This window comes from Chiloscyllium punctatum, chromosome 47, assembly GCF_047496795.1.
Source record: "Chiloscyllium punctatum isolate Juve2018m chromosome 47, sChiPun1.3, whole genome shotgun sequence".
Taxonomy (NCBI): Eukaryota; Metazoa; Chordata; class Chondrichthyes; order Orectolobiformes; family Hemiscylliidae; genus Chiloscyllium; species Chiloscyllium punctatum.
Window position 1 is genome coordinate 60275270 of NC_092785.1, and position 23052 is coordinate 60298321.

Consider the following 23052-nt stretch of genomic DNA (forward strand, 5'->3'; position numbering starts at 1 on the left):
TTCTCTTCCATGTGTCAAAGATCTGCCCTGTTCAGTCACATGAAGTCCCAAGGTGGAAACTCATAGAAACCCACACAGATTTCCCCCTGAACGGACTGCTGGTCTCCACAAGGGGTGATGTGTACAGTCATCCTGGACCAGGAGGAGGGGATGGTGTGAGTTTCTAACCTGACCTGACAGTGACAGATTTTATAAACTTGTATTACAGGATACTGCAGGTGGATATTCAGATAGGAATCTCAGTAATTGTAACGCCAAACTCTGATTGAATTACTCCATTCATCAGGACCTGGATATTTGCACTGTGTGTGAGTATTTTGTTCCAGCTCAATTCCATTTTCTGCATAAAAATTCTCCTTTGAATCAAACCACCCTGTCAATCGATCTCCCCGAAATCTTCAATATGTGTCCAGTAATCCATTTATGATGAATTGATGAGTGTAAGGTTTAACATCCTGTTGTATATGTTTTGCAAGCACTTGTCTCTCAGCTCCCCTCAATTTCCTTTGCTACAAGGAGAACAATCTCAGTTTCCACAAACCCCTGATTCCCCAGTGTTTGTTTGCTCTCTGTAAGGCACACATCAGGATCGTGTTGGAACATTCTCCACTTGCCTGCATCAGTGCAGCCCTCAACAGTATTAAAGAAAGCGAACATCCTCCTGGACAAAGCACTGTGCCTGAGTGGTGCCCCATCCACCATCTTCAGCATTCCCTCTCTCCACCCCCGATGCACAGTGGCATCACTGTCTAAAAGGTAAAGTCAGTATTGTCCTACCAGACCATAGGGCTGCTCTCTTATTAGGGAGAGATGTCTGGTGGTGGTTACCACAGCCCAAGCAAGGGGAGAGGTTGAGAATGAGAGTCCATCTATTATAGAAGGATATTCTTGATATGTATGAACAACACCCATGTCCCTGCAACTAAAATCCCCCATTCCTTGAACCATCCTGGTAACTCTCCTGTGCCCCCTCTCAGGGACCCTGCCATCCTTTCCAATTTGTGGGCGATCTCTGGTTTGCACAGACCAAGCTGCTCTGTGTTCCTGTGGGTGATGTCATCATTGAGCAACAGTTGCACTAAACCTCACTGTCTGTGAGGGTGGGAGACACAAATCCCCAAAACATTTGAGATGTATTTAGTGTGCACTTGCTATGCCATGATAGATGACACTTTTCCACAAGTACTGGAAATTAGATGAGGATAGTTCGGTGGTAGTTTTCTTTCTCACAGACTCGATGGACCACCAGAGCGTTTTTCTGTTCTGTTTACCGCTGAGATGTTTATTATAAGAATATGACAGGCTCCATTGGACATCAGGTCAGAAAAGGTAATACTAGAATAGATGACATGTGATTGGTCGATTTTCTTGGGAGGAAAGTGAGACGCAGAGGTTTAAGAGGAAATTCAGAAGCTCAGCGCAGGAATTGTAAAGGGCCATTATCAAGTGAGAAATAAACATTGGGCATCCTGAAAGCTGGAAATAACGAAAGGCACATGTAGCAGAGCTTTGAGAGACTGGAGGGGATTAGACATGGGGAGGATAACGAAGCTGGAGGAGATGCAAGTTGGAAAGGATTGTGAGGATGGAGGATGTTACAGAGATAGAGATATTTTGTGATAGAGGTTTTTGGATATTGAGGCTGGAGTGGAATTATAGAGATGAGGAGGATTTGTAAGGCTGGATGAGGTGGCACTGATAGGCAGAGTTCCAAACATAGAGGAATTTATAGAGATAACGAGTCATAAAGTTACACAGCATCGACACAGACCCTGTGGTCCAACCAGTCCGTGTCGACCACAAATTCGAACTGAACTAATCGCATCTGCCTCCACTTGGTCCAAGTCCATCCTAGCATTCCCCATTGATATACGGGTCCAAATGTTTTTTTTTCCTATTAGAATTCCATTCCCCTACCCTTTTGCTCTATATTTACACCTGACTAATTCACTCAACCCAATCATCCCTGAACACTATGGGCAATTGAGCACAGCCAGTTCATCTACCCTGTACATCTGTGGATTGTGGGAGGAAACGGCAGCACCTGGAGGAACCCACGCTGTCATGGAGAAGAATATGCAAACTCCACATGGACAGTCACCCAATACAGGAATTGAGCCTGTGTCCCTGGCGCTGAGAGTTATCAGTGCTAACCGTTGAGCCACTGTGCCACCCTGAAATTGTAATTGCATTCACATCTACCATGTCCTCTGCAAGTTTATTCCACATGTGAACCACTCTCTGTGCAGAAACAAAAAATAAAATCCGGAACTTCTTTTTTAAGCTTTACTTTTTAACGTGAGAAACGTATGTCCCCAATCTTGAATCGCGCCCCCTCCTGGAAAGGGCACCTGCTGTTCACATTACCGAAACTCTTCAAGATTTTATAAACCTCTAATAAGGTCACCCCTCAGCCTCCTGTGCTCCAGTGAAAAAGGACCCAGCCTATCCAGACTCTGCTTATAACTCAAACCATCCATTCCCATCACCATCCTGGTAAATCTATTCTGAACCTGCTCCAATTTAATAACATCCTTCCTATAACAGCACAACCAGAACTAGACACAGTATTCCAGAAGAGGCCTCCCCAACATCCTGTACAACCTCAACATAACGTCCTAACTCCTATATTCAAAGATCTGAGCAATGAAGGCAAATGTGCTAAACCGCTTCTGAACCACCCCGTCTGCATGTGACACATAGTTCAAAGATCTGAACCCCTCGGTCTCTTTGTTCCATATCACTATCCGAGGCCCAACTTTTAATCAGTGTAAGTCCAGCCTTCGTTTGTTTTATCAAGATGTAATATTTCGCATTTATTCCAATCCAAAAATCACAAACATCCTTTGAGTATAAAGGCAAGTGGTATATACTTAAGAGTTAAATCGGTAAGGCAAAAAGGGGACAGGAGACCGCTTTGGCGAATAGGGAAAGGGTTTTTACAAATACATTAAGAGCAAATGGGTCACTAGAGAGAGAATAGGCCACCTCAAAGATCAGCAAGGCAGCCTATGTGGGAAGACGCAGGAGATGGGGTTGTTGGGGGGATACTAAACAAGGGGCATCAGTATTTAATGTGGAGAAGGACAGATTTGTGGAGGTTGTCAAAATTAGAGATCGTGAGGGTGATGAGACAGGAGGAGATTGGAGGACGTTACAGAGATTGAGATGTTTGTGATACCAGAGATAGCGATGGTTCTGAGGCTAGAGAGGATTTCTAGAGATAAGGAAGAGTTTAGCCTGGATGAGATGACAGTGATCTGGGGAGTTGTGAGCATGGAGGAATTCACAAAGATAGCGAGAGTTAAAGTCATAAAGTGATACAGAACAGAGACAGACCCTGTGGTTAAACCAGTCCGTGTCGACCATAATTCCCAACTAATCTAATCGCCCCTCCCTCCGCTTGGTCCACATTCATCCAAACATTTCCTATTTATGTACTTGTCTAAATGTCTTTTAAACATTGTAATTGTATTCACAGCTGCCTCTTTTTCTGGGAGTTCACTTCACACATGTAAAAGTAAAAACAAATCCCCAATTTACTTTTTAAACCTTTCTCATCTATTTTCAAATTGTATGCACCCAGGTCTTGAAAAACTCCCCCCCCCCCCCCACCCCACCCCCGGCCATTCACCTTGTCTACACGCTTCATGGTTTTATAAACCTCTAAGTTCATCCATCAACCTCCTACGCTCTAGTGAAAAAGCATCCCAGCCTATCCAGTTTCTCCTTGTGACACAATCCCTCCATTCATGGCAACATCCCGGTTAGTCTCTTCTGAATCCGCTCCAATTTAATAATATCCTTCCTATAACAGCACAACCAGAACTGGACACAGTATTCCAGAAGAGGCCTCCCCAACATCCTGTACAGCCTCAACCTAAATTCCCAACTCCGGTACTCAGTGGTCTGAGCAATGAAGGTAAGTGTGCTAACCACCTTCTTCTACAAGTTCCACTCCTGACTCTGATGGACAGTAACTGCAGAATCAGAGTCCTGCAGTGATGTGTGAACTCTACACCACACGGAGCAGGGGGATGACCACTTCCCTGTGTGCACTCACTGGTGTCTCAGTCGTGTTGAGTCTCAGCAAATCCCTTGTCACACAGAGAGGGAAACAGCTCCTACCCAGTGTGAACCCGCTGGTGTCTCAGGGAGTCAGGATGAATCACTGAATCCCTTCTCACACCCTGAACATCTGAATGGCCTCTGCCCTGTGTGGGCTCACTGGGGTCTCAGCAGGTGGTGCATTTGAGTGAATCTCTCCCCACATTGGGAGCAAGTGAATGGTCATTCTCCAGAGTGAGCTCGCTGGTGTTTCAGCAGATCAGAGGACTGAGTTAATCCTTTCCCACACATGGAGCAGGTGAAGGATCTAAATCCATTGTGCCCGCTCTGGTGCCTCAGCAGATTGTAAGATCGAGTAAATCCCTTCCCATACGTGAGGCAGGTGAACAGCCTCTCCCAGTGTGACTGTGTCAGTGAGTGTCCCACTGGGAGGGGTAAGTAAATTTCTTCACATTTACACAGCTTCGCCCTGGTCCCGTTACATTGGTGTCTTCCCAGATCACATGACCAGTTAAATATTCGACCAGCTGCCGAACATGGGAATGATGTCTCTGAGCTAGGAATGCTGCTTTCCCCTTTTTATATTACTGATAAGGATCAGGACCTGCAGAATTGGACGACTCTGCAGTTGATGTGATGTTAAAGCTGAGTTTTCCATCTGTGAACTCTCTCTGTCTGTGAAACAAGTTTTTCCCTATCATTACTACAAATGCCAACACCAGCTCTCCCTTCAGCTCTCCTGAATGTCTAAATTTAGACTAATGCAAAGACCTCAGGAATGTGTTTTGCTCTCATTTGTTTCTGAAAGTAAATTGGAGCCATTTTGAATAAATTTATACACTTTACCAGCAGAACTCATGCCTACTCTGTCATTTACGATTTGTAACCCATGGGAAATTTGTTACCATCTTCGATGACCGTTATAATGCTCTGCCCACTTCTTTGGAGCCAGGATAAGTCAATTCTAATGATTACCAATAGATTGTATCTGAACAGAATGTCCCCACAACAGTAGGCACTCTGACACTCAGTGCCCATCATTTAAGTTCTTTTTCTTAAACCCCTCATGTGTCTGGCAATCTGGCAATACAATTGGAGATATTTTATACAGTAACCTTTCAGTCTCAATTGCCAGTTCCAGTCCTTGAAGCAGCCAGTAACACGCCATACTGACTTGAATTCTAACAGCAGCATTGCCTTGGCAGGAGAGATTGAGGAGAATGAAGCTGTCTTCTCTGGACTATCTAAACATGAAACACTTCAAATGAACAAAAATCTTAAAGAGATCAATATGGTAGACACAGCAAGGATGTGTGCCCTGGCTGGTGTGTCTGGAATGAAATAAGAACTAACTGTGGTATCTTTACCCAGCATCCCCTTTAGCTGCATAAATGTTTAAGATTTATTTGCTGCTCTAATTCCACTCTCTTGATCACTCCCCTTTGAAACTTCTGTAATGTTGGCAGCCGTGCAAATTGATAACATTTGATTCAATCCATCCCAAAACCTCTCTGTATCTGTGTCTCACTTTTGTTCACTGAGACCCTCATTCAATCTGACCTCTTTACAAACCCTGCCCTGATATTCCCTTAGAGGGCTCAGAATAAAATGTTCACAGAATTGTTAATGCAGAAAGGAGGCTGCTTCACTCATCAGCTCTCCAAAGGTAAGAGGGCTGAAAGGTAAAGAAGAGGGGTGTGTGGGGTTGGTGGGATGGGCACTCGGAAGGCAATAGGTAGATGTAGATGGGAGGGAATGGGGAAAGGTTGGAGTGGATAATTGGGAAGGAAGATGGACAGGTGGGGCAGTTCAAGAGACCAGTGTCGAGTTGGAGGGTTGGATCTGAGAAAAGGTGGGGGGGAGGGGAGATGAGCAAACCTTAATGCCATGTGGTTGAAGGGTCCCAAGATGGAAGATAAGGTGTTATTCTTCCAGGCGTCGAGCGGCTGGGATTTGGCAATGGAGGCAGCCCAGAACCTGCATCTCCTTGGTGGAGTGGGAGAGGGCGTTGAAGTGGTCGGCCACAGGGTGGTGGAGTTGTTTGGTGCATGTGTTCCAGAAATGTTCTCTGAATCAAGGTGGCGTCCTGACTCCCCAATGTAGAGGAGACAACATCGAGAGCAAAGGATAAAATAGGTGAGGTGTCTGGACGTGCAGGGAAATCTCTGCTGGATGTGGGAGGATCCTTTGGTGCCATGATTGACGTGAGGGGAAGGTGTGGGCATAGGTTTTACACTCTTGAACTGGCTGTCAAAGGTGCTGGGAGTGGAGGGTGGATTGTCGCAGAGGAAATGGTCTTTGTGGAATGCTGAAATGGGTGGGAAGGGAAATATATCTCTGATGATGCGGTCTGATTGTAGGTGGTGGAACTGGCAGAGGATGATGTGTTGTATCTGGGTGGAAGGTGAGGACTGGGGGGTTCTATCCTTGTTGCGGTTGGAGGTGTGGGGTACAAGAGTAGAGGTGCAGGAAGTGGAGGAGATACACTGGAGGGCATTGTTGACCACATGGGAGGGTAAATTGTGAATGCTTGAAAGAGGAGGCAATTTGGTATGTTCTAGAGGGTTCTGCCAGCTTGCATCAAGTTTCACTGGAACACTGCAGTAAGCATGAGACAGAGATGTTGGCCAGGGAACAGTCTTATGTGTTAAAGAGCAGGCAACTGGAAGCTCAGGGTCTTTTTTTGCAGCAGAACGTAGATCATCAGCCACCATTTCCACCACGTCCACTGAGATGCTGCCAGACACAGGTTCCTGTCCCCTCCATTAACAGCGATGCACCCTCCCAGCAAGATCATTCTCCACTCCTTTGTATTTCCAAATGTTTCTGTCTCTCTTTGCACTCCATCTCAACCTATTATTTACTCTTTATCCCCTATCTCCTGCAGTCCAAAGATATGCAGGTTCGGTAAATTGGCCAAGCTACATTTCCTGGAGTGTTCTGGGATGCATAGTTTAGGTGCATTAGTCAGGGGAAATGTAGAGTAATAGGGTCGTGCAATGGGTTTGGGTGGGATAATCATCGGAGGCTGGGTGTGAGCTTGTTTGGCTGATGGCCCTGTTTCCACATGGGAGCTGGGAAAACTTAGAATTCCTACAATCGGATCTAAGGAAGGGTCACAGGTACCAGAATGACCCTTGGTGTGTGAAGGAGGTGGAAACGGGAAACGGGAAGTGGCAGCGGAAACCGAATGAAATGTATCAGTTTAGACTGGGAGGGGTTTAATTACACTCTGTACAGGTCGCTAGTCCTGAATTAGAAACTCCTGCTCCCACGTTTGCAGCAAATGGGAAAATGTCTGCGAACCTCAGGCAATGATAGGACCTGGGTTATGGCCACCACCTTTATTGGGGGCAAGGTACAGCGAGGCGCATGGACATGTCCTAATCCTGGGTGGGGGCAGGGCGATTTGAAGAGGAGCATTTGCACATCAGACACACACCAGGGAAATATTTGTCTTTAATCTTCATCTTGCACTGACTGTGAGCTTTGTCTTGTGAATTGTTTTTTATGAGATATTAATTGAGAATAATTGAGACCGGGATCTCAAAAGCATGTTTCTACAGTCAGCGGAGTCATCAAGATCTGAATATCATTGGCATTTAACTGTGGAACGAGAAAGGTTTGTCTGTTCTGTCTGTCGAAAAGTAGCTCATATTTTTAGGTAAAAACAATGTCCTGTGGCCCAACATTTCAACTCCCCTCCCACTCAGCAAGGACATGGAGGTCCTGGGCCTCCTTCACTGCCGCTCCCTCACCACCCGACGCCTGGAGGAAGAACGCCTCATCTTCCGCCTTTGAACACTTCAACCCCAGGGCATCAACGTAGACTTCACCAGTTTCCTCATTTCCCCTTCCCCCACCTCACCCCAGTTCCAAACTTCCAGCTCAGCATTGTCCCCATGACTTGTCCTACCTATCTTCCTTTCCACCTATCCATTCCACCCTCCTCTCTGACCCATCACCTTAATCATCACCCTACTCACCTATTGTACTCTTTCCTACGTTCTCCCCACCCCCACCCTCCTCTCATTTATCTCTCCACGCTGCAGGCACCCTGTCTCTATTCCCGATGAAGGGCTTTTGCCCGAAACGTCGATTTTACTGCTTCTCGGATGCTGCCTGAACTGCTGTGCTTTTCCAGAACCACCCTATTCCAGACTCTCATATTTTTGTAAAGCAAATAGCAGAAACATGTACAAATTCATGGTTGGATCACCCTTGGGGTATGTGCTCTGTTCTGGGCCTTGCAGCCCAGGAAGGAGATATTGGTCTGAGAGGGAACATAGATTTATCCAAACTACACCTCGACTCTTTGCGTGAACTGTCATGTTTAGACCCAGTCAACCACTTCATGACTTTCCCCTGTGAACTCCTTACTTTCAATTCCCTGTAAATTTCCCATTAAAATTTCTTATGGACTCAAATTCCAGTAACTTTTCAGGTGGAATTTTACAGATTCTGACAATTATCTGTTCATCCAGAAATTGCTGAAGGCCATGTTGACGCTGAGTGCTGCTTGGCTCAATGAGAATGTTTTGGAGTTGGGTGAAAACAGAGGGAGATGAGACAGGGAGAAGGTGAAGCTGAAACTCAGTTTTAGTTCAAGCCATTCAGATTTTCGCATGGTCCCAATGGGAACAGCCAATTTGTAAGCGACACTGTGGAGTATTTGTTAACAGTTTTTAAAGTATAATATATCAGTTTAAGTAAAGATTGGGGCTATTGATTACAATGGACATGTTTGAAGTGAAGGAAGGTTAAAAGCTCTTTTAAATTCTCTTAATGGGAGTAACTAGCTGAATCTAGAGAGACATTGAGACAGGAACCCTCAGACCCGTGGCGGGCTCCTCTTGTACAATGTGGGAAATAAGGGAAGCTTCTAGTGTCCCTGACGGCGATGTGCGTCGGAAGTGTGTCCATCTGCGCTACTGGGAAACTGCTTTTCAGACCTGGAGCTGTGAGTGGACTCACTGTGGACCATCTATGACACTGAGAATATTATGGACAGCACGTTTAGTGAGTTTGTCACACTGCAGGTGAGGGTTACACAGGCACAAAGGGAATGGGTGACCATCATATCAAGTTAAAGGCTCAGCAAGGGAGTGCAGGAGTCCCCATTGATCATCCCCTTCTCAAACAGATACTGTATACCGGTTGGAATTCTGTTGGGGGTGAATGGGTGGGGTGGTCTCTCAGGGAAATCAGCAACAGCCAGGGTCATGACACCACAGATAGCTCTGCTGCACCGAACAGGAGGAAAGACAGTTGCAGGGCTATAGTGACATGGGATCAATGGTCAGAGTAAGGGCAGGTATTTCTGTGGCCACAGGCATGAATCAAGGATGGCATGTTACCTCCCTGGTGCTAGGATCTGTAATAGCATGGAGTGGCTACAGTGAGTTCTGCAGCTGGAGGGTAAATAACCAATGGTTGTGGAACACACAGATACCAACAACATCGCGAAACAAAGGGATGAGGGCCTGAAATATGTATAAAGGAAAATCAGAGATATATTAAAATGAAAAGTAATAATGTCAGACTTACACCCAGTGCCATGTGCTAGTGAGAGCAGGAACAAGAGGATAGATCAGCTGAATGTGTGGCTGGAGAAATGGTGTACCAGAGAAGGGTTTAGATTTTCCAGGCACTGCGACCGTTTCTGGGCTAGGTGAGACTTGTACCAGCCTGATTGGTTACCCCTGGGCAGGGCTGGGAGAAATCTCTTGGTTGGGTGATTGCCAGTTCCATTGGTGAGATTGTAACTAGTCTGGCAGGGGATTGGGAGCTAAAGAGTGGCTTAGATGGGCCAGATTCAGGTCAGGGAACGGCAGATAGAGTATTCGTGATGCAGGCAACAGCTCAGAAAGACAAAGGAAAGGAGAATTAAACGAGGATTGAGTCCTCTTCATCCATCAGTCCTGCTATCCCAGGGGTGAGCGTCAACAAAATATGAAGCCTTTTAATTGTCTATGACTCTAAGTGCCTCAGCAAAATCTTGGAAATCTGAAATAAAAACAAAAAAAAATTGCTGGAGATCCTCAGCAGGCCTGGCAGTATCTGAAATGGTGACAGTTGCAGGAAACATTGCAGTTTTGAAGACGTTGTATAATGCCATCCCACAGTGTCCACTACTCCAGGCAAAATGTCCTCAGCCCCTCCTTATGGGTCACATGTTTCAATACTGGCAGCACCCTTGTAAATCTTTTCTGGACTTTTTCAGGTTTCCCAACATCTTTCCTATAGCAGGGATATTAGAATGTAAAGCAGTCTGGGCATTCCAAAAGTGGCTGAGCCTATAAACTCTACAACCGAACCATGATCTCCCAACTCCTATACTCAATGCACTGCCTAATAACAGCTAGCATACCACTGACTGTGTGGAGTTTGTACATTCTCCCCGTGTCTGCGTGTGTTTCCTCCGGGTGCTCCGGTTTCCTCCCACAGTCCAAAGATGTGCAGGTCAGGTGAATTGGCCATGCTAAATTGCCCGTAGTGTTAGGTTAGGGGTAGATGTAGGGGTATGGGTTGGTTGCGCTTCGGCGGGGCGGTGTGGACTTGTTGGGCCGATGGGCCTGTTTCCACACTGTAAGTAATCTAATCTAATCTAATCTAATCAAACACCACCTTCACCGACCTGTCTACATTCAGCCCCACTTTCAAGGCACTATCAAACCACTCTGCACAGTGTATTTGTTCGTCAACACTTCCCAGGAACTTGTTATTATGGCGCTGAGTCCTATCTTCCTGAAATCGGGGAGACTAGAATTGAATGTAGTATTCTAAAACTGGCCTCACCAATGCCCTGTACAGCCACAACGTGACCTCCTAACTCTTATACTCAGTGACAGAATCCATACAGTGTGGAAGCAGCCCATTCAGCCCATGAGACCTTACCAACCATCGGAATACCATCCCACCTGAACCATGTAACCCAGCATTACCCCCAGTTAATCCACCTAACCTGCACGTCTTTGGATTTTTTGAGGAAACCAGAGCGCCCAGAGGATGCCCGTGCAAACACACAGAGGGAGAATGTGCAAACACAACACAGAGTGGAATCGAACTCAGGTCCCTTTATTAATGAGTGCACAGACCAATAAAGGTCAGCGTCCCAAATGCAGTCTTCTGCACCCAGTCTCCCTGAAACTTGACTTGCCAGGAGCTATGAAGTTCTGAGCTCTTCAGAGGGATTGAAAGTGAGGAGGAAAAAACAGGAACAGGGTTGAGTTGTAGATCTATAAAATAACTCTCTGTTCCCCCCTCTCTGTTTCCCTCCCCCTCTGTTCCACTCCCCGTTCTCTGATTCTCCCCTGCCTCTGCCTGTCCTCCCCTGCCCCCATCTCTGTCCTCACCTGTGCGACACTCTCAATCCCCACATCGTCTCTTTCCCCCCACCCTCAGCCCACCCTCTCTGCCTACTCTCCCCTCCCTCTTCCCTAGTTCTGTATACCCCAACCACAGGGAAAGGACCTTGTCTATTTGCCCTACCCATGAGCGTCTGATTTTATAAATCTCTATCGGCTCACCCCTCCGCCTCCGACGCTGCAGGTAAAACACCCTATCCAACGCTGGCAACATCCTTGTAATTCTTTTCTGACCCCTTTCAAGTTTGAGAACATCCTTCCGATAAGAAGGAGACCAGAATTGCTGGAATATTTCAAAAGTTGCCTAATCAATGTCCTGTACAGCCACAATACGACACCTATACTACATTCTCTGACCAATAAAGGAAAGCATACCAACTGCCTTCTTCACTAACCTATCCATCTGTGACTCTACTTTCGAGGAACTATGAACCTGCACTCCAAGGTCTCTTTGTTTCGCAACACACCCCAGGAACTTACTATTAACTGCAAAAGTCCTGCTAAGGTTTGCTTTCCTAAAATGCAGCTTCTCACATTTTTGTAAACTGAACGCCTCAGCCCATTCGCCCATCTGATCCAGATCCCATTGTATCCTGAGATAATCTTTTTCACTGTCCACTGCACTGCCAATTTTGGTGTCATCTGCAAACATGCTAACAATCCCTCTTATGTTCACATTGATATAAATGGCAAACAGGAGTGGATTCAGCACCGATCTTTGTGACATTCCATTGGTCACAGGGCTCCAGCCTGAAAATCATCACTCCACCACCACACTCTGTCTTCGACCTTTGAACCAGTTCTATATTCAAATGGCTAGTTCTCCCAGTATTCCATGAGATCTAACCTTACGAACCAATCTCCCATGAGGAACCTTGTCGAATGCCTTACTAAAGTCTATGAAGATCATGTTCACCGCTCTGCCCTCATCCATCCGCTTTGTTACTTCTTCAGTAAACTCAGTCCAGTTCATGAGACATGATTTCCCACGCACAAGGCTTTTATTGATATCCAGGACTTAACTCTGTACATTGGGGTCTGTGTCGCCCAGTTATAGGAGTTAATATTCTGGATAACGTTCACGTACACCAGCTTTGTGTTTGTGACTGTGTATTGAGTCTTGTTAATAACACCAACACAGGTGAGTTCCTTTTGAAAGGCAGTCCCTATATCCCTACCCCCTCCCACCTGCTCTGTCTCCTCCATCCCCACCGTAGACAGTAAGTACGAGGATCTCATGGAGTTTCCATGTGAGTGAGGTTGAGCAAATCTTCCTTTATTTCCACCAACCCACTATGAAATGGTGGTAGTGTCCTTTCCTGTGGACCAAGAGGATCGGGTTCAGAGTTTGGTAACAGCGGCTTTTGTGCGAGATAAGTGGCTATCCAGCCCCATCTACGGCACTTTTTTATTTCCCTTCCCAGGAACAAAGACACGGAGGAGTCAGTCCAAAACTTTTCATTCAACTTTGCAAAGTCGGGTGCTGTTCCCAAAGGTACACACACACAAGCATAGTAATCTCCACAGATTATATACATGTATATGTGGGCTGGGTTTACTACTGCTGCCTTGACCAACGAGTGCTCGGATTCCCCACTGTTTTCCTTTTTTGGGTTCTGGTGCCTGCGATTCTTTTATCATTCACTTGGCCAATCAGTGTTTTAGCTTCCCATTCTTCCCTTATATGGATGATGTTGTACAACTGTGGTTAAGGGCGGCCTCTCAACTATCGAGGAAAGCTGTTACAACTGTTTCATTCATATAAACGTGGGGGAGGTCCGGCAACAGTTTCGAGTGTCTGCTTGTGTTTACTATGAGGTAGAAAAGACTAAAAGGCAGCTAACCGTCTACCCCCTACATGCTTGTGTTTACTATGAGGTAGAAAAGACTAAAAGGCAGCTAACCGTTTAAAAATTACACTACCCCCTACACTTTGAAGAGGCTGATTAGTAAACATGCCCAAGCCACCAGGCAATACTGTCTCCCACCTGTCCCTGCCTGAGTCTCCAAACAGAACCTTCCTGTAGTATCTCTCCTGTCAGACTCTCCCATTGCTCAGTTTGTCCAGGATCCCCTCCTGCTGCTGCACTGCTCCTGTCCCTCACTGACCTGTCCATCCCCCAGTGTCCTCCACATTCATTCATTGTTTACAATCCCATTATTTCCCGTCCTCAAGCCCAGCCCCCTCCACTCTATTGGGCAGCAGCTGATCTCAATCCTCCAGGCTCCTGTGTGATCTAGAGCATGTTCCATTGGAAAGGAGATCAGTGCACGGGCGCAGTGCTGGCCAGTTGGTGGCGTATGTGCAGGGCAGTTCAGTGCCAGGGAGGGAGGCTGTGGATGTGTGGGATTAATCTGTCATTAGCAGCTCCCTTCCTTCTTTCTTCTGAGGACACGACCCAGGGGAATAGCCCTTTGCCTGGTGTCCTGACGAGTGGTCAAAGTATCAATGGGGGAGCATTTTACAGCAAGTTGTCAGAACTCTTATGAATAGTCAGGATTGTTATGGAAAATGACAAGGATGGGCCTCTAATTATAGTTCTAATTTGGTTAATTTTAGTTCAACCAGATATGATTTGGGCAGTGTGTGCAGAATGGCTCTCATCAGAGAATGGGGGTTCTGGGAGATGGGGGGAGGATTCACCAACACCCTGGAGGCTCCAAGTCAAACTCATTGATTTGGTTCTTCATCTGCAGACAGTAGCTCGGAAACTGAATTCAAGGCGAGGAGAGAGATTGTGAGAACTGGGTGTGGAGTAAAGGAGGGACGAGATTGGTTTGGATTTCAGTTAACAAGAGAGAGAAATTGTGAGATTGAGATTTAAAGCTTTGGGGGAACAAGGAAACTACAATTTAATACTATCATTGTCTTATAGAGTTCCATCCTGTATTAAAAATGGTGACTTGTTTTTTTTCTGTTGTAGGGTACGGAAAGGGTGGATTTGCAGATGAGAAATTCAAATTGAGCTTCATGTTCTGATCTGATATTTACTTGATCTGTGTCGATCTGAATATCATTGGCCTTTTCATCTGGAAGGAAAGGTGTACATTCTGTCCGTGGGCGAATATTTCAAATCTCAGTGTGACTGGAAAACGTACTGAGACACAGCCAAGTCCATGTTAATGTGCTTTGTGGCTTTGAATGGAGGCTGGTTGTCAGGATTATCTCTGTGGCAACGGCAGTTCAAAAAGTCTAGTTCAATTCAGCACTTTGTGTTTAAACAACACACCCCTCCCCAACACCTCCGTGGCTCAGTCAAGTACTTGACAGGTGTTTCAGTTTCGTTGGGGTTGTCTGTCAGGATTCTCATGTGGAGGAGCGGGTCTTGGAATGGGGTGGACAAATTTAAAAATCACACGACACTAGGTTATCGTCCAACAGGTTTATTAGGAAGCACTAGCTTTCCAAGCACGATGTAATATTTAACTTTCAGGTGCATCTCTATGCTGACAGACTCTTCAGATAAGTACTTCAACAATTAAATAGGCCATATGTTCCCCATGCAATAGGTTTCCTCGAGCAGTGTAAACTGCTATTCTTGCCCTGGGGATAGCTAGCCATTTGTATACCCAGTCAAAATCCCATCAAGCTTTTTGTTGATCTTTGAAGTTTTTCTAATCTCCTAGTTTCTCCTTGGTCTTTGCCAATTTGTATGCCTTCTATTTCAATTTGATAGACTCCCTTATTTCCTTAGACACAAATGGCAGATTATTCCTTTTCCTACAGTCCTTCCTTTTCACTGATATATATAATTTTGCTGTGCACTTTGAAAAATTACTGCCTCATCCTGTTGTAGTCTACTTTGTTTAAGCACAGGATCTTGGGATTGGACTTAATCTTCCCGCTTTCCATCTGTGTTCTAAATTCAACCAGGCTTCTCACAAGTCTTTTATCATATTACGAGGTGAGGCGATGTTTCCTGGGTGTTTTGGTTTTCATTGTCAGAGACCTTGGCTTTGTAATAAAGTATAGAATCGATATTCACAACAGAAAATTTTGAATGCCGTGAATGTACTACACAGTCTAAAACCATAAATCACTGTCTCCCCTCAGTTTAAAATTGCAAAATCATTATCTCCTACACACGTCCTCACTATCTAAGTTTGGAATGCTAATCCACCTGACTATCCTGCATTTTCCGAAAATCTCCTTTAGTGAAGATGGTGAGTTTTGGATTCAGTTTTGCAGTCATTACCGTAAGAAGATAAGCACTGGGCACAGGAGAGGCAATGCAGCCCTTCGAACCAGCTCCACCATTTAATACGGTAATGATTGAGCTCACCTCGGTCTCAGCTGGATTTTCCCGCCTGCTCTCTCTCACCCTTCAACTCATTGCAAATTCAACATCTGTATCTCTTCATTAAATTTGCGCATTGCCCTGGCATCCACCGCATTTTGAATAGGGGATTCCACAGATTCACAACACATTGAGACAAGTACATTCTTCCTCATGAGAATAGAATAGAGTCCCTATAGTGCAGAAACAGGGTATTCGTTCATCGATTCCACACCAACCCTATGATGAGCATTCCATTCAGACCCACTCTTTCCTGTAACCCTGCTTTTGCAATGGCTAATGGCTTAACCTGCAAATGTATGGCAATTTAGTATGGCCAATTCACCTATCCTGCACATCTTTGGACTGTGGGAGGAAACTGGAGCACCCAGAAGAAACCCACGCAGACATGGGGAGAGCGTGTAAACTCCACACATTCGCCTATGGCTGGAACCAAACCCAGGTCCCTGAAGCTCTGAGGCAGCAGTGCTATCCACTGAGCCACCTCTGCTACAAATCTACTTGGCCTCATTAACCTCCCCACCCCCAAATTGGTCGAATCTATGTTGCTTATGTCAGAAATCAGGTTATGGAAGCAGATGTCTGAGCAAAACCCAATGACAGCCCATATGTCCTGCGTGTCTGAATGGGGATTCTCTTCACAACAACATCCAGCCCACACTTTCCAGAGATAGGGCTCCAGTGGCTTCATGTCGACTACAACTCACACAATCCCTGAGGCAGGGACTACACGTGTGAGGGGAAACCCGGCACTGCACATGTACACATTGTGGGCCGATTTTGGAGCATGTGCTTTGGGGTTAATAGCGGAAAGTATTTCACACTGTGATTGGCTGGAGGAGGAATGCATCTGCTTGTAGTATTGATCTGTTGGTGCGTTAAAGTGTCATCACACCCATGTGGGACCAAGTTCCATCCCCAACTCATTGTAATGCTTGGAATCGACCAAGGGGAAACACAGAAGGATCTGACCCATTCTCCCAGACTGAAGGTTCCTCTTCTGTCCAGGATCTGCCACCTTCCTTTCTGTTTCCTTTTGTTTAATTCTGCTGTTACATTATTGACTTGCAGCAACTGAAGGGAAAGGAAGTGAACCCAGAAAGGGTGCAGAGTCTAACCAGGGATGGGAAGTGGTGGCATGGAGCTGTTTATCAATAACTCCATGAGAATGAGGATGGTGTACATTAGGGGGTAGCAGAGTCAGAATGTTGGGAGAGAGTAAATGGGCTGGAGGGTTACAGCTTTGGGGGGAGAAATGGTAAAAAGATATTCCAGAGAAACTAGAATTGTCTGTTCTGAATTTCTAACCTGTACATATTCCTTTTATACAGGGTGCTAGATGGTGAAGATTTGCAGACTGAAATCTCAAAATCACGTGCAGATAGTGATTAAGTTACGCAACATTTGAAGAACCAAAGATGGAGAATCACTCGGCCAAAATCCTGCAACACTCCCCCTCACAGCATTGTCGGTCTATCTGCGCCAAATGGACTGTGAATGGTTCAAGATGACAGTTCACGACCATCTTCTCAAGGGTAACTAGAGATGAGGAATAATGTTGGCTGAGCCAGTGATGCCCATATCCTGGAAATGGTTTCTATCTCTCGTTGCTGAAACCCAATTGATGTTCCTGCAGGATGATGAGGGACGCTGAGTGCATTCTCCAGGAGGCAGCACCCTCACATTACCCCTGCCTACACCCACACAGTAACTTAGCAACGTCACTGGAACAAAAGGCAGTGAAGTCCAAGGAGGACTGAGATATAGTTCTTCGAGGTAAAGTCATCAAAGGGGATTGGAATACAACAGGAACAGGAAACTGAGCGGGATGGTCAGCTGTTTCCCATTGAATGGTGAAGCAGGATCGAAAGGCCGAATGGCCTTCTCCTGCTGCTATCTTCCAGGTATGTATATAGCCATGGAGCCTGGGTAGGAAGAAGTAGGCAGGGCAGGGATTCTCCAGGCGATAACACTTCCACAACAGTTTTCAGTGAGGGATGATTTGATGGATTTTATTTAACATTTATCTTTAAAGCAAGGTTTTTGAATTTGTTTTTTTAAAGCAAATGTACAAGTTTATTCCACAATAAATACATCGAAAAGAATCGAAACTATCTGCATATAACAGCTTTTAAAATTTCAAATTCACTTGAGAACAAAATCCTGTCTACTCCTGGACACCACCACTTTCCAGTTACTCAAACTCCAGTGAAGTATTCCCTCCCTGTCTGAGCCTTTGGTTTGATTTAACTGCTTTTCAGTCCTCGTTCTGTGAGCTGTGAAGCGTTCTTATTCCCCATTTCTCTTACCCAGAAATGTTATCTCACACAGCTGAGCAACCTTCCCAGCATCAACATCACTATTGCATTATTTTGCTTTTTGTTAACATATAATCACCAGCAGTAGCACACCAGTGTCATCAGTTGAATATTTAGAAATAAAGCCCATTATGAGCAAAGCAAACCATTACAAGTGACAGAGTGGGAACCGACTAAATCAAAGTCGAGTTGGAGGTGAGGGGGCAGCGGTGGAGATAAAGCACTGTATCCCCTGCTGTGCCCACCTCTATCTCAAGGAATCGAAAGCATTGATATACACCACATGCTCCTTCTCCAAGGACACCCTGCTGCGTCGCCTTTATCCTCAATCGTAGAATAGAATCCCTAGAGTGCGGTAGGAGAGCATTGGCCCATCAGACTCCACCGATCATCCGAAGAACATCACGCCCACAGCACTCCATCCCTGTAACACTGCATTTCCCATGGCTGATCCACCTAGTCTGCACAATCCTGGACACTGTGGACAATTCAGCATGACTGATCCACCTAACCTGCACAACTTTGGACTGTGGGAGGAAACCAGAGCACCTGGAGGGGACCCACACTGTCCTGGGGAGAATGTGGGAACTCCACACAGTGTGTTGACCAAAGCTGGACTCCAACCTTGTACCTGGTGCTGTGAAGCGATCATAATTTAAATAAAAACAGATGATCATTGCTCATTGTCACATTGCTGTTGTTGGAGACTTACTGCCCAGAGAAACACCCTGAAGTTCATAAAGCGGCAATGTAAGTTCAGTCACCTCCAGCCCAGTTAATGTGATTAACAACAACATCAATACTCCAACAGTGTCATCATGTACAAGGTCCAGTCCTGACTCTGATGAACAGTAACTCCAGAATCAGAGCCCTGCAGTGATGTGTGAACTTTATCCCACAGCAGGTGGATGACCACTTCCCTTTGTGCACTTACTAGTCTCTCAGTCGTGTTGAAGACTGTGCAAATCCCTTGTCACACAGAGAGGTAAACAATTCCTACCCAGTGTTAGGGTGCAGGATGAGTGACTGACTCCATTCTCACACACACAACATCTGAATGGCCTCTCCCCTGTGTGGGCTCACTGGGGTCTCAGGGAAGCACGATGAATCACTGAATCCCCTCTCCCACACTGACCATCTGAATGGCCTCTCCCCTGTGGGGGCTCACTGGGGTCTCAGGGGGTCAGGATGAATCACTGAATCCCCTCTCACACACTGAGCATCTGAATGGCCTCTCCCCTGTGTGGGCTCACTAGGGTCTCAGGGAGTCAGGATGAATCACTGAATCCCCTCTCACACCCTGACCATCTGAATGGCCTCTCCCCTGTGTGGGCTCACTGGGGTCTCAGGGAGTCAGGATGAATCACTGAATCCCCTCTCACACACTAACCATCTGATTGGCCTCTGCCCTGTGTGGGCTCACTGGGGTCTCAGCAGGTGCTGCATTTGAGTGAATCTCTCCCCACATTGGCAGCAAGTGAATGACCTTTCCCCAGAGTGAGATTGCTGGCGTTTCAGCAGGTCACTGAGTGAATCCTTTCCTACACACGGAGCAGGTGAATGGACTCTCCCCGGTGGGAATGCTCTGATGTCTCCGCTAGTAAGAGATTTGAATGAATCCTTTGTCACACATGGAGCAGGTGAAGAATCTAAATCCACTGTGCTATCTCTGGTACCTCAGCAGATTGCAAGATCGAGTAAATCCTTTCCCATACGTGGGGCAGGTGAACGGCCTCTCCCCAGTGTGACTGTGTCGGTGAATGTCCCACTGGGAGCGGTAAGTGAATTCCTAATTATAATTGAGCCCAATCTCATTCTGCTCGGACCAGAACCTGTTCCAGAGAGTGTTGCAGGAAAGGCAGAATGCTCAGCTGCAGCTGGTCACCTGACCAGTCACCAGACCCGAAAGGTTCACTCTCCACAGATGCTGTCAGGCCTGCTGAATCTTTCCAGCAATTTCTGTTTTTGTTTCTGATTTTCCAGCATTTTCAGATGTTTAGTTTTCCTGTACTCATCTTGTCTGTTGCAGTGGAGTTTATTGATGAATTTGGAGGGTTTAGAAAATCGTACGTCAGGACACACATCAGCTGTGATGATCATGAATGGCAGAGCAGGGTTAAGGGGCTAAATGGCCTCTTCCTGTTTTGATGAAAGTTATCCATCTGCAGCTTGTGGTAACATTTCCCCTCACTGCTCCCTTCCCCTCCCTGTCTAACACATTGTTACCGACTGAACAAACCTCCTGTGTTTGAACTAAACCTGCTCATGTTCAGTGGCTCCCTCTCCTACCACCCGGGTTTAACTCTCATCATGGAATGCTGTCTTGTATTACTGCGGGAATGCCCACAAGGACTAATGCTGGAGTCTGTATTCCCTGGGATCCACAAAGCCCGTTTATTTCCTTCTTCCTCTCTTATTCTGGCTATTGACCTCTTGGTTGCAATCCATTCTCCTGTCATGCTCTTTAACATGCCCATGTGGGTGGACTAGAGGCAGCTGGGATTTAATGAAGGGAAGTGTGGATTACGCAGGTACGAGAAGCTGTGACAGCAAAGTAACGGCAGAGTTTCTCCGTGACCCAGTGAGTGGTGAGGCACCGGAGATTGTGGGGGAGGCAGATTCAATCAGGGATTTGGGAAAACACTCAGAGACTGACCTATCCATCTGATTGTTAACTCGGTTAGATAGACATAAAGCAGAATACACATTTCGATAGCACGTTTGATGACCTGGGGTAAGATATAACATGTTTCCAGTCAATGATTTCAACCTCAAATCTCTGAAAACACAGGCACAAAGCTTCCTATTTGTACCAGGCTGTCTCTCAACCTTCTCTTTTCTTGGGAAAATTGTTTTACGTTGTTTAGCCTTTCCTTGTGATTATAACCTCTGTGTTCCTGTAGAATTTGTGACTGAAACTTTATTTTCCTGATCCTTGTGAGTGATGCCATCAGCAGAAACAGGTCCTGATCTGTTAGGAGTTTTGGTTGGAGTATTTGTATTTACAAATTCATTCTCACCCTCATGTACAGTGTGAAATTGCTGTAAAACAGAATGAGTGGAATGAGTGCAAACCCACAGAAACACAAAGGCAGCGTGTGTACCTGAGCTGAATGAACCTGGCTTGAGGAAAACGTGACGACAATCAATGCTAGTTCGAGTCACACAATCCCTTAGGCACAAAAACAGGCTATTCGGTTCATCGAGTCGGCAACGACCAACTGTCCAACCATACCCCCATAACTCCACATTAACCATGGCTTACCCAACCCACCTAAATTGTACACTACAGACCATGTTAGCATGGCTAATAGAGCAAACCTGCACATCTGTGGGAGGGTCACAGATTACATCCAAATGCTCGGAATTGTGGATGAAGGCGCACAAATACTTTTGGCTGATGCAATTGCTGTATTTTTCAAAATACAATCGGGGGGGAACTCCAACCAGAAAGATTTCCAATTATCTCTAGAGGAAGAGAATTCAAAACTCGAGCCACTGACCCAGGGGGTGCAGTGTAAGTTACAGAGGTCTGGGAACCATCAGAAATGTAACAGGTTGTGAGTAAAGTGAGGGTGAGACAAGGACAAAAAGACAGTCTGTCACATGGGGGAAGGCAGGAGAGATTGAACAGCAGAAATGGTAGTCCCTCAAGGCCACGGGGAATGGAGTTAGAGCTGGGAAAGAAACAAGGAAACAAGGTGTGGAGCTGCCAAAGAAATGCATTGAGAAAATAGATTATAACAACATAGAGGGCAGAGTTCACAGTCTGAAATTGTTGCTCTCATTGGTGAGTACAGAACACCGTAAATCCGGGGTAGTTCTCTGATAGCCAACGCATACAGGATAGGCCAAGTGGCCTCGATTTGTGCTATAACTTTCTGATAATTGTATTGTGACATTTGGAATTCAGGTCAGATGAGCTTTAACTTCTCAAATTGGACTGGAGTTTAATATTCTGGAGAAATGTCAAATAAATCGCATCGATCCCATTCTGCAGACTTTAGTCCATAGCCCTGCATGTTCCAGCATTTCAGTTACATCCATATCCTTTTATTCTAATGTGATGCATGTTACTGCCTCTATCAGCCCATCAGTGAGTTCCTGCTCCCCACCATCTCTGAGGGAAATGAGTTCTCCATTCCCCTTTTTTTCTGAGAATTACCTTCAATCTAAAACCTTCAGTTCCTGACAGCTCTGTTAATGAATGGCTGCTTCCTCTCCACTTTTCCTGGATTCCTCAGCATTTTATAACTTCAATTAAATCTCAGCACATCTTCCTTGGATACACTCCCCACCCCCAGCCTATCCAATCTTTCGTCAGAGCAGAATTTGTCCATTCTGAGTAACAATCTGATCAATCTCGTCTGTACCCTCTCTGGTCAGAACACAACAATCCTGGAATGTGGGGACTAGAAGTGAGTGCAGGACTTTAGCCGTGGTCAGACTAGTGTTCCTGACATTTCCAGTGTCACCTCCGTGTTCTTGTGGTTGTCGCTGACACAAGAAGTATCCTGGTTTTCCCGCATGGAACTGGATGTGCACTCCATGGGACTGGGATTCCCTACCATGTGTTTATTGTTAACTAATCCTAAATTAACTTCAGATTTAAACATAATTATCAGCTACCCACCAATCAACTTCTTTCATTATACTCAAGTCACCTTACTTCTTAAAATCTCTTTAAAATTATTGCTATCTAAACACAACAGGGTTGAATTTGATGAACAATTATTCAGGTGTATTCACTGTTGCAATCACTTTAAGATTATCTTTACCTTCAGCTACATCTGGTGAATTGAACACTGATTGTAATTGTATGAATATCAAATGGACTTGAGCTTTATGATAACTAATCCAGTCTGACATTCTTGTTGATTAATATCCTGGAGAGAACTGTCCTCAGAACTCCAGCTGTGCTTTGACTTCAATCACAACTGGATGTGGATGGATAGAGATCTTAGATCTATTCTGTTGTTTCCCGAATTACTTTGCTCTGTC

The 23052-nt window shown here is 45.6% G+C and overlaps 1 long non-coding RNA gene across 1 annotated transcript; it reads left to right on the forward strand.

Moving 5' to 3' along the window:
* The first annotated feature begins 215 nt into the window (after nucleotides 1-215).
* LOC140468643 (uncharacterized) lies at nucleotides 216-7978 on the forward strand. The gene is made up of 3 exons (XR_011955791.1): nucleotides 216-308; nucleotides 3818-3922; nucleotides 7584-7978. It is a non-coding gene; the product is annotated as an uncharacterized lncRNA (long non-coding RNA).
* The last annotated feature ends 15074 nt before the right edge of the window (nucleotides 7979-23052 follow it).